Consider the following 11,683-nt stretch of genomic DNA (forward strand, 5'->3'; position numbering starts at 1 on the left):
CCTGGCACAGCCGACAGAGAGAAAGATCAAAGGTACTGCCAGATAGCATTCTCCGACTAATTAACATTGTTTCCTTGAAGACCTACCAAGAAGTTCTTTTTCTTTTTCTTATCAATTTTTAAAAGCTGTTAAGCCTCCTTGTCAATATAGAGATATTTTAAACACAGATGAATATGAATTGTTTCATTACAATGCTAATTTTTTGAGATGTGTTTTGTTACAATGCTCTTTTTTGAAATCTTTTGAAAAACCTCTATGAACAAATAAAGGGGGGACTCAACACTTTCTTCTCTTGCAAGTTACATAACGGGCCAGCAGAGTTCGAGCAATTCTTGACTAATTGTTTGAAATAATGGCACCGAAATCAAAGTCGGGGAGACGTCCTTTTAGCAATACACCTCATGCATTTGGCATGAAGTCGCAGCCTTTACCTTCTACGCCCCCTACTGGAGATTTGCTAACGAAAGAATTTCTTTTTGAGACACTTAGAGAATTCAGAGAGGAGATAAAGCAACTTATTACAGACTTTCGTGACAAGTTTGACACTAGGATTGCTAATACAAAGGAGGACATGATAGGATTTGTAACTGTATTGACAGAGTATGTTGCTGGAATGGAAGATAAGCTAGAGCTTCTGGAGGAAGCCAATACCAACTTGACATCCAAAATCGAAGTGATGCAACAAAAAGTTGAAAAAGCTGGAATGGAAGATAAGCTAGAGCTTCTGGAGGAAGCCAATACCAACTTGATATCCCAATTCGAAGTGATGCAACAAAAAGTTGAAAAAGCTGGAATGGAAGATAAGCTAGAGCTTCTGGAGGAAGCCAATATCAACTTGACATCCAAAATTGAAGTGATGCAACAAAAAGTTGAAAATACAGAAAAACAAATCGTTATGATAAATTATAAAAAGATGGAGCGCGCATTAAGAATCAGGGGACTGCGTGAAAGGGAACAGGAGAACCTGAAACAGATTTTCTCAGAGGCCTTCAGTCGTCTGGTGGGAAGACCGGGAATCAACTTTGATTGGCAGATTGAAAAAATTTACCGCCATAATTCTTGGACGGCAAAACAGAGACAGCTTCCTCGAGATGTAATCATATATTTTGCTACAAGAGAGTCTAGAAATAGGATACTACAAAAGTCTTATAATACCAAGCTACAAATTGGCGGACAGGATTTGATTGTCTTCAAAGAAATACCACCTCAAATGTTAAGAGCCAGGAGAGATTATGCTTTTCTAGTGGAAGAACTCAGAAACCGTCAGATACAGTATAGATGGGATGTGCCATTTGGTATTATAATCACACTTGGTGAGCAAAAATATCGTCTCAACTCTGTATGGGAAGCCCGAGATTTCTATCATAAGACCCTGAAGGTGGGACATCCTGAATCATCTGGATCCGGAGAAAGACAACGAGAAGGACAAGATAAACAACAAATTATACAACCACAAGATAGAAAGCATCATCTTTCCCTCCCGGTAGGGCAAGGGATCAGAGAACAAGGACCTAGCGGTACGACTACCAGACGAATGGGGAAATAAGGCAGACTGCAACAACTTTAATAGTTATTGGCCATTGATTAAGGAGTTAAATCCGAACTTTTTATAAAAGAGAAAGAAAATATTTTGCTATTTTAAACAGCCTCAATCTCGAACATGGTCAATACTTTGTGACTTCTGTCATGCAAAAGAAAAATGACATAGCTGCATACTGAAGAAAAGATATTGACTTGATGGACAATTATGAACTTTTATATAAATTCCTTATGATTTATTTTCTGGGGCGAAGAGGACGGAGATTGTGGTGGGGGTTCTTTTGGATCATGACCCAGTTTGGATGGAATTGGGAAGGGTAGTGCAGGCAAGAAGATCTTGGAGGTCGAATGGGAGCTATTTTGAAATGAAAAGTATATTAATGATTGTAAAAATTGCTATCTGAATATCATGTTCGGAATATGAATAAGGGTATATTTAGGGAATTCCTAGGAGATCCAAGAAAAGTATATATGAGAGGAGTACTGATGAATATAAAAATATATATGTATATATATGTATGTATATATATACATATATATGTGTGTGAAGGTGTGTGTGTGTGTATATATATATATATATATATATATATATATATATATATATATATATATATATATATATATATATGTTATATTTATGCTGATAAATAAATAAAGGGATATAATAAATTATAATAAATATAACAAATGTAACAAAAAAGGCAACAGTAAAAAATATTGGGTTTCTGTCTGTATGGTCTCTTGTGACGAGCCTAATGACAGAGAGTGGAAGTGTGACCTTCCTCCCACACTTGGGCATACCAGGGGTTGTGACTTTAAGTATATATATATATATATATATATATATATATATATATATATATATATATATATATATATATATATATATATATATATATATATATATATATATATATATATATATATATATATATATATATATATATATATATATATATTAGATTTTTTTTATAACCCCTGGTAAGCCCCAATTATGGGAGGAAGGTCACACTTCCACTCTCTGTCTTCGGCTCGTCACAAGAGACCATCCAGACAGAAACCCAATATTTTTTACTGTTGCCTTTTTGCTATATTTGTTATATTTATGCTGATAAATAAATAAAGGGAGACTAGTATAGATCTATTTCAAGCTATTTAGCTCTCATCAGCTAGCCATACCCTTGAAATAGATCTATACTAGTCTCCCTTTATTTATTTATCAGCATAAATATAACAAATATAGCAAAAAGGCAACAGTAAAAAATATTGGGTTTCTGTCTGGATGGTCTCTTGTGACGAGCCGAAGACAGAGAGTGGAAGTGTGACCTTCCTCCCATAATTGGGGCTTACCAGGGGTTGTAAAAAAAATCTAATAGATACCTTTCACCCTGGCTTCGCTGATAAACGGATAAGAGCCTGTGGCCTAATGGCTAAGATCTTTGCCTAGTAAGCCTAGTGTGCAATATAGCCCAGGTTCAAGTCCCAGTAAGGGTATGGCTAGCTGATGAGAGCTAAATAGCTTGAAATAGATCTATACTAGTCTCCCTTTATTTATTTATCAGCATAAATATAACAAATATAGCAAAAAGGCAACAGTAAAAAATATTGGGTTTCTGTCTGGATGGTCTCTTGTGACGAGCCGAAGACAGAGAGTGGAAGTGTGACCTTCCTCCCATAATTGGGGCTTACCAGGGGTTGTAAAAAAAAATCTAATAGATACCTTTCACCCTGGCTTCGCTGATAAACGGATAAGAGCCTGTGGCCTAATGGCTAAGATCTTTGCCTAGTAAGCCTAGTGTGCAATATAGCCCAGGTTCAAGTCCCAGTAAGGGTATGGCTAGCTGATGAGAGCTAAATAGCTTGAAATAGATCTATACTAGTCTCCCTTTATTTATTTATCAGCATAAATATAACAAATATAGCAAAAAGGCAACAGTAAAAAATATTGGGTTTCTGTCTGGATGGTCTCTTGTGACGAGCCGAAGACAGAGAGTGGAAGTGTGACCTTCCTCCCATAATTGGGGCTTACCAGGGGTTGTAAAAAAAAATCTAATAGATACCTTTCACCCTGGCTTCGCTGATAAACGGATAAGAGCCTGTGGCCTAATGGCTAAGATCTTTGCCTAGTAAGCCTAGTGTGCAATATAGCCCAGGTTCAAGTCCCAGTAAGGGTATGGCTAGCTGATGAGAGCTAAATAGCTTGAAATAGATCTATACTAGTCTCCCTTTATTTATTTATCAGCATAAATATAACAAATATATATATATATATATATATATATATATATATATATATATATATATATATATATATATATATATATATATATATATATATATATATATATATATATATATATGAATACAAATAAAGGCAAAAAAAAGAGTTGGAAGAGGAAATCAAAAGAAAAATTCGAAATGTATCTAAATTGTGTTATAGAGGAAGGAGGCACAAAGGGAACAAAATTAATGGGTTTGGAAATAGACAGAACAATGCAAACTGTTTAAGTTTGTGTAATGGTGAACAAAGTAAATATGGGATTAAGAAAATTCAGATAGCTTATGCTTAGTATCAGTAATAACTTAAACTGTTTAAAATTTGGGTAACAGTAAGAAGCTAAGTTCAATGTAGAGATATTTTAGACTGTGATTGTCAAAAAGTTATACCATGTATGGGCTCTGAGAAGTCGAGGGGAGGGAAGGGAGATGGAGATCTAGGGGGAGGGGGGAGGGGGAAATATAATATGTGTTAAATTCTAAAGTACATGATCGCACTTGTATACTGTGGCTTTTTAATGTTAGTGTCAAATCAGAACAAACCGAATATATTGGAAGGTAATAGAAGTATACCGAAGGGAGGAGCTGAGTGAAAGAAGAAGGAGGGTGGAGAGGGGGAGAGAGAGGAGGAGGAGAAGGGAGGGAATGGATTAAGAGAGGGAGTGATAGGGTTAGGGTTAGATAGAGGGGGAGGGGAAGTGGGTGTAGAGGGGTATGTGAGAAGGAAGAATGAAAGTTGGAGGGGGTTGAAAGAGGGTGTATGGTGGGTCAAGGTGGTATATTGGGTTTGTATTTTAGGGGGCATTTTCTATATCTGTGTTTATTACTCAATGTTATATGCCCCGGTTATCCACAGTAAACATGTGATTGTATAGAATGAAATGGAAATAAAAAATATTATGTTAAAAAAAAAAAAAAGATCATCAACTCTGTTTCTGTCCGTCTCCAATTGCCTAAACATCTCAATCGGGTTTATCCTGTTTTTCATGTTAATCTCCTGAAACCAGAACATACTTCTCTGTTGAGGACTCCTCTTCCGCCTCCGCCCACACCACTTTTGATAGACGGGGAGCAGCATTTTGAAGTCCGGGAGATTTTCGACTCTCGTAAACGGAGGAACCGTATTCAGTATCTTGTAGCTTGGAAACATTTTCCCCCATCTCACACTGAATGGGTTGATGTCTCATGTTCGAGCTCCTCGTCTGCTCCGCAAGTTCTACTCTACTTACCCTGACAAGCCCTGATTTCTATGTGGACCGCTAATTTTCCCCTTCCCCTTTCTCTCTTCTATGTCATGTTGTTCGTTTGTTTGTCTGTGTTCTTTTGTTTCTGCAGGTGTGACATTCCTTTTCTGGAGGAGGGCTGGATGTCAGCCTCTGCTTAGCTGCTGCTTTTCGGCTGCCATTGAAATGGGGAGGGGGGCATGGTATTTGGGAGGGGAATCATTATGTACTGGAGGATTGTTATTAGGAGCTGTCCTGACCATCTATCTGCGCATGTGGAAGAAGGGAGTTTCCCGCCAAGGCCAACTGTCCAGCATTCCACCCTGATGATGCTTTTTGAAGACATCTGCCAACTGACGGTTGGGTGAATTATTATTGGACTATGAAATGGGGTGCCAAGGGGTTGGGGATTGAATTATACATGATATCTATTGCTTTCACGCCATTTTACTCAGACTCTGCTTTGCTACTCATCGTTTGTAATTAGTAAAAGTACACTTAATTCTAAGCATGGAGTTGAGTGGTTTCTTTCTTGATTATTAAACGAAGGAGCACCTGACAGTTCTCCTCTGTTCCAGTCCTCTTTTGATGCAGAGATAAATTTGTCATCTTGGCGCACAGAATTAAGGAAAGCCACCTGTTTTTGCTAGTTTTTCGATGGCTTTTGACAAATCCTTCCTGGGCATTGTTGTGGAACCACCTTTTAGTAATGGAGCTTGGCCTCTCTGTTAGGTGACATGTGCGCATTTCTAGAGCACAGCTTCAAGGCAAGCTGGCACATTTTAATTTCCTTTTTACCAGCACTTATAGCCACCCAGTTTTTATCCTCCTCTCTTTCTCAGGGATAAAAGAGACATAAAGGATAAAAGAGTGGCAAAGGCAATACTAGCATCAGATTCTGTACAGAAAATACAACAGGTGATGGGTAAACCCCAATTCTCTGACCCTGTGTGGCCTTTTCCCTTTCCTAGCCATTTTCCATTAAGAGAAACATACGTTGTAAAAAGAAATAACCATCTTGTTAATTCCTGAAAAGCCAAGTTAAATTCTGTCATTTAAAAATTGAATTTTGTTCCCCTGGTTTCTGTTGTGTTTTTCAAGGATTTGATAATCACAGCAATTGTCCCAGGAGCTGATACCTGCTTGGGCCCCCACATCTCTTCCTGTGAATGGGGCAGCTGCCCCATGGTTCTGGGGTAAGAGCATTGCTTCCAATGAGTGATGGGATAGACTATAACTGGTGCTAATAGTTGATACGGGTTGCTGCCAGCATCCTAGGTATCAACCAAGTATATTATTATTATATGGTTAATCTTTGGTGAGATTCACAGATTTTGGGGCTGGTTGGTAACTCAACAGCTCGAGTCCTAACCAAGGACCTAGGAGTTGTTAAGGTTGTTGTTGTTGTTGTTGTTGTTGTTGTTGTTGTTGTTTTTATTATATACTTTATTCATTAAACATGATACTCAGCCAACTGAACATTCAAAAATGCATTACAAATACCAGTGACTGGTGCTAATGGTTGATAGTGGTTGCTGCCAGCGTCCTAGGTATCAACCAAGTACCTTCTTAAAATATGTTCCAAGTAGCACAGTTTTTTGCAGTTCCGCTGGTGTTATTGCAGGAAACTGCAATTTGTTGATGTATCTTGTAAAATTCTTGGACATGGTGCAAAGTACCCCAATGACAATGGGTATCACTGTTACATGCTTCACCCATAGTCGTGTAGTTTCGATGGCCAAGTCACGATATTTCATGATTTTTTCTAGTTCCTTTTCTTCGATTCTGGCATCTCCAGGAACGACGATATCAATAAATTGTACACTTCGGCGCTCTACAACCGTGATATCTGGTGTGTTGTGCTCCAAATGACGATCCGTTTGTATTCGAAAGTCCCACAAGATCTTCACCTTCTCATTTTCAATAACTTTTTCCACTTTATGTTCCCATGACTTTATGGATACAAGTAAATCGTATTTTTACATAATGACCAGTGGATTAATTTAGCAACTCAGTCATGTCTAGATTCGTAATCAGTTTGTGCGATTTTGCTTCATTCATATATGTGCATGTGAAACAGTTTCGACTTTGTTATTGCAAAGTCGGCAGTTTGGGTTGTCAGTGGATTTTCGTATCTTTGCTTTCATGGTATTAGTTTTTAGTGCTTGTTCTTGAACAGCCAGTATTAAACCTTCCATTTCTTTCTTGATAGTTCCCATCTTAAGCCATGTCCATGTCAAGTTGTCATCACATTTTCCTTCAATGTTTCTCAAGTGCTGTCCATGCAAAGCTTTGGTTTTCCATCTATTTAATCTGTCATCCAGCTGTTTTTCCTTATATTCTCCCTTTGTTTGTTATTTTTATGCTGTTCTCTGTTTTCACAGCCTGCAGCAATTTTTCTGTACTTTGGTTCACATAATCATTCAAACTTCGTTTTTCTTCTTCTACAGTTTGATGGATTTGCAATAGCCCCCTGCCCCTATTTTTCTTGGCAGGTACAACCTGTCAATGTCACTTTGTGGATGTAAAGCGTGATACCTATTCAAAAGTTTGTGTCTTTTCCGGTCCAAGTTTTCCTGTTCAGCCCGAATCCAGTTGATATTTCCAGCTGAGTCGCGTATCACTAGAACTACCTATGTATTAAGGGCTTTAATTATGTTTCCAGCATTCAGCTTTGATTTTAATATTTTGCGGACCCTCCTGATGTATTCCTTTTGCATTGACTCTTTGACTTTTCCATTCAAGATGTTATCTGCTTCCAATATGCCTAAGTACTTGTAACCATCATCCTTTGCTAATGCTTTCACTATATTTCCATTTCCCAGTTCTATTCCTTCTGTTTTTTCCATTTTTCCTTGCCGCATGGATAATATAGCACATTTTTCAAGCCCAAAGTTCATTTTGATGTCACTGCTGAACAGTTGAACTGTTTAAGTTCAATGGGGCTTTTTGCATACATTTTTAAGTCATCCATGTATAGTAGATGGTTTATTTTGCCGTGTTGGCTTGAGATTTGGTATCCCAGTTTTGTGTTTTGTAGGATTGTTGTTGTTGTTGTTGTTGTTGTTGTTATTATTATTATTATTATTTCCAGTATCTTCCCATGCATTGATGTTAGGCTGATTGGTCTGTAATTTCCTGGGTCTGTTTTCTCCCACTTTTTTGAAGATGAGAACCACATCAGCTCTTTTCCAATCTTCTCATAGTTCCTCTGTGCTTCAGGATTTTTGAAAGATGTAGTATAATGGTTCTCAGATAACATCTGCCAGCTCCTTCAAAACTCTGGTATATAATACATCAGGTGATTTATATTCATCAAGATCAGACAGATGTTCTCTTATGATTTTCTTGCTTATTTTTTTATTTCTAATCTGTTTTTGGTATGTTGGGCTTTAGTTTCTTTTTGCATGAAGACTGATACAAAGACACAAGTGTTTATTCTGAGCCTTTGCTTTTCAGACTTCAACTTTGCAGATTCGGGCTCTCTGCTGATAGTCTGACTTGTGTCCCTTTTTCCATTTTTGGTACTTATCCTTTTTGTCTCTCAGTTTATCAGAGAGATCTTTGTACAGCCATGCTGGTTTCTTCTTGGATTTCTTGTTTTTCTTTTTCAGTGGTATCATATTGGACTGGACTTTTATGATCAGACAGTTGTGCTTGCCAAGTCAAGGCCCTGGCTTGCCTCTGTCTCCAAGGCTTTGGCTCCTGACTTAAGTGGCCATTCTCTCCATCACCCTCCCCTACCCCAACTGTGCCCAAGCAGAGATCAGATGTCTCTCTCCAAATGGCTCCCTGTGCATTAAGCAGAAGGCTAGACCTGCTGGCCAATCTAGGCTTCTAAGACTGTGCCATAGAGAAGCAAAGGGCAAATTCACTAGTGTGAGAAGCCATCCATGACAGAAGAGCAGGAAGGATATCAATAAACAACCACATTCAGCTGGGTATCCTCATATTTTCATATATTTTCTGTGCCAATATAATCCACCTAAGACTAGGGGGGGAAAGCTCTTTCCTTTTTCAGTGGCTTGGAAAAGCAGCCTCCAGCCATCCTCTCTTTTTTATCCATATGTTCTCAAGTACAGAAGTTTCACATACAATAAAATTTTAAAAACAACAATGAGTAATTATATGGTCTATAAAGGGAAAGCAAGTGGTGTCTGGGGAACAGGAGCTGATTGATCAAAGGCAGTTTCAGCAGTGTTTGAACAGGGTAGGAAACAATTGATTAAGGTGTAGAAAAACTTTAAGCAAAAGAGACAGTCAGCAAAAAGCTTGGTGGGAAAATAGAAGCCTTTAGATTTGGTTGCATAGCTAAATATTTAGCACTACATTTATTTCAAATTTTAGAGAAGAGCCCAGCAGTGCTAAACCTCCAAGGTGGAAGTAACTGTATACTAGGTAGACAAACAAAGAGTTCAAAAAGTAATATCATTAATGGGAGGGGGTGGAATTTTTTAGACTACACCTTTATTAGGCCAATCCCCACCTCCCAGTCCTGCTGTGCTACTTTATCACAGTGGGGGGGGGGAGCTTTCCTGAGAAGGATAAGCGAAGACCCTCAGGAGCATATGTGCAACTCTTCCCAGCAGGGTCAACCAAGACATGAAGTCCATCTCAGCTGCCCGGCTAAAGCAGATGGGCTGGGCACCTACGTTGGGCAGCAGTGATATGGAGGAGAGAGATAAACATTAAAGACGTCATTTCATACTGTGCAGGAGAAGGCAAAGGCCAAAAAACCCCAGATGGACACTGGGGCGCCAGAAGACGGGACCCTCAGTTAGATGGCAGTTGGCACATTACTAAGGAAGAACTGAGTCCTTTGGAGTACGAATGGAGTTTATGACGTTATATCCCCTTTCGGGACACCTGGTTGCTGATGTTGCTGTATGTGAAAAGAAAACCCAAAGTTGTAAAGGCAGCCTGAGCATGGAGACGTGGGACATGAGGAACATGGAAAGCTCAACGCGATGGAGGTGAAATGAATGGATGGCACATTGAGCTCTTGGGCATCAGCTAATTGAGAGGGAACGGAGTTGGACATTTTCAGCTGGAAGATCATAATGTTTATCAGGATATGAAAAACAAATAGGAAATGGTGTTGCTTTCACAGTTATGAAGGCTTATAGCAAGGACAGTTCTTGACCACAGTAGAATTTATGACCAAATGATATCAACTGGATTTTGTGGACAATCTTTTGAATTTGACAAATAGCTACGCCGGTGCTCCAATCACTGATGCAGAAAAAGAGGAGGCTGATGAGTTTTAAGTCGTACTAATTTGAAATTGACAGAGCAGGCAAGCAAGATGTGCTCCATGTGGTTGGAGCCCAGAATATCAAAGTTGGAAACTGCCAGAGGGAAAATGTGGCTGGACTGTGTGGCTAGGAAGCCTCAATGAAACAGGTTCTTATCAATTTCTGACAATTCAATGCTTTCTTCATAGTTAGCACATTCTTCAAACAACCAAAACAATGCCTACCTATAAAGCTGGCTATTGTGAGAAGGAGGGCAGTATTCAGTGGTGGGATTCAGCGAGTTCGCACCATTTCACCGGTTGTTAACTTTCTGAGCAGTTTGGTGAACTGGTTGTTGGAAGAAATCATGAGGGCAGAGAACCGGTTGTTAAATTATTTGAATCCCACCACTAACTGTATTATTACAAGGTGGAGTAGTAAAGACATGGCAATGAGTGACTGTAAAACATATATATATTGTTGATTTTCAAGTCCCAAGTGAAACTAAGATGCAAGGAGAAAGCCAACTTTTTCATGATGAAAGGAGAACATCAGTAATTGCTTTTAGATCCTAAGCCTCATTAATAGAGAATCAGAGAAAGCATGGAATGGACTTAAAGAAGTCATTAAGGATGAATGTAAAACAATATCTCCAACAATCAAGAAATCTCAGAACAAACCATAGAGATTTCCAAGAAAAGAAGAGAATCCAAAACCAAGACAGACAAGACCTCAGAAAGAAACTAGAAAATGTTTCAAAGAGCTGTTAGAAGAAACATTTTTATGATGATACAGGTAAAGATATTGACTATGAAAAGAGATATGAAAAACAAGGAAAGCCTTTCCAACCTCAAATAGGTATGCTAAAATGTGACAATGTACTATGACTAACTGGTTCCAAAAAGATCAAAGAAAGATGGAGTGAAATTCTGTTCAGTAGAGATATCAATATCCAAGATACTTTAGAACCTTAATTACAAGAACCTCTAGTACTAGAAGATGACATTAGATGACCAATTTGGAAGGCTACTGGAGCTGAGGGAATACCCACTGAAATGTCAATAACAACAGCACTTAGACATATATCACTTCACAGTGTTCTATGCCCTCTCTAATCAGTTTATAGAGTCAGTGTATTGCCCTCAACACTCTGGGCCCTTATTTTACGGACCTCAGAAGGATGGAAGGCTGAGCCAGTGAGAATCAAACTGCTGAACTTCTGGCAGTCATCTGTCAGCAGAATTAGCCTATGGAGCTGTATTCTAACCATTGTGCCACCACGGCTCATGTAATACGGCAAGCAACAGAAGAAGAATCCGAAAGCTTTGCCAGCAAGCCAGAGAACAACACAATGGCCCATAGATTGGAAGAGGCCAGTCTACATTCCAATACCAAAGAAGAGACACACCA

Source organism: Thamnophis sirtalis, unplaced genomic scaffold (genome assembly GCF_051295495.1).
Source record: "Thamnophis sirtalis isolate CommonGarterSnake01/CBP01778 unplaced genomic scaffold, rThaSir2_p1.2 scaffold_14, whole genome shotgun sequence".
NCBI classification, from domain to species: domain Eukaryota; kingdom Metazoa; phylum Chordata; class Lepidosauria; order Squamata; family Natricidae; genus Thamnophis; species Thamnophis sirtalis.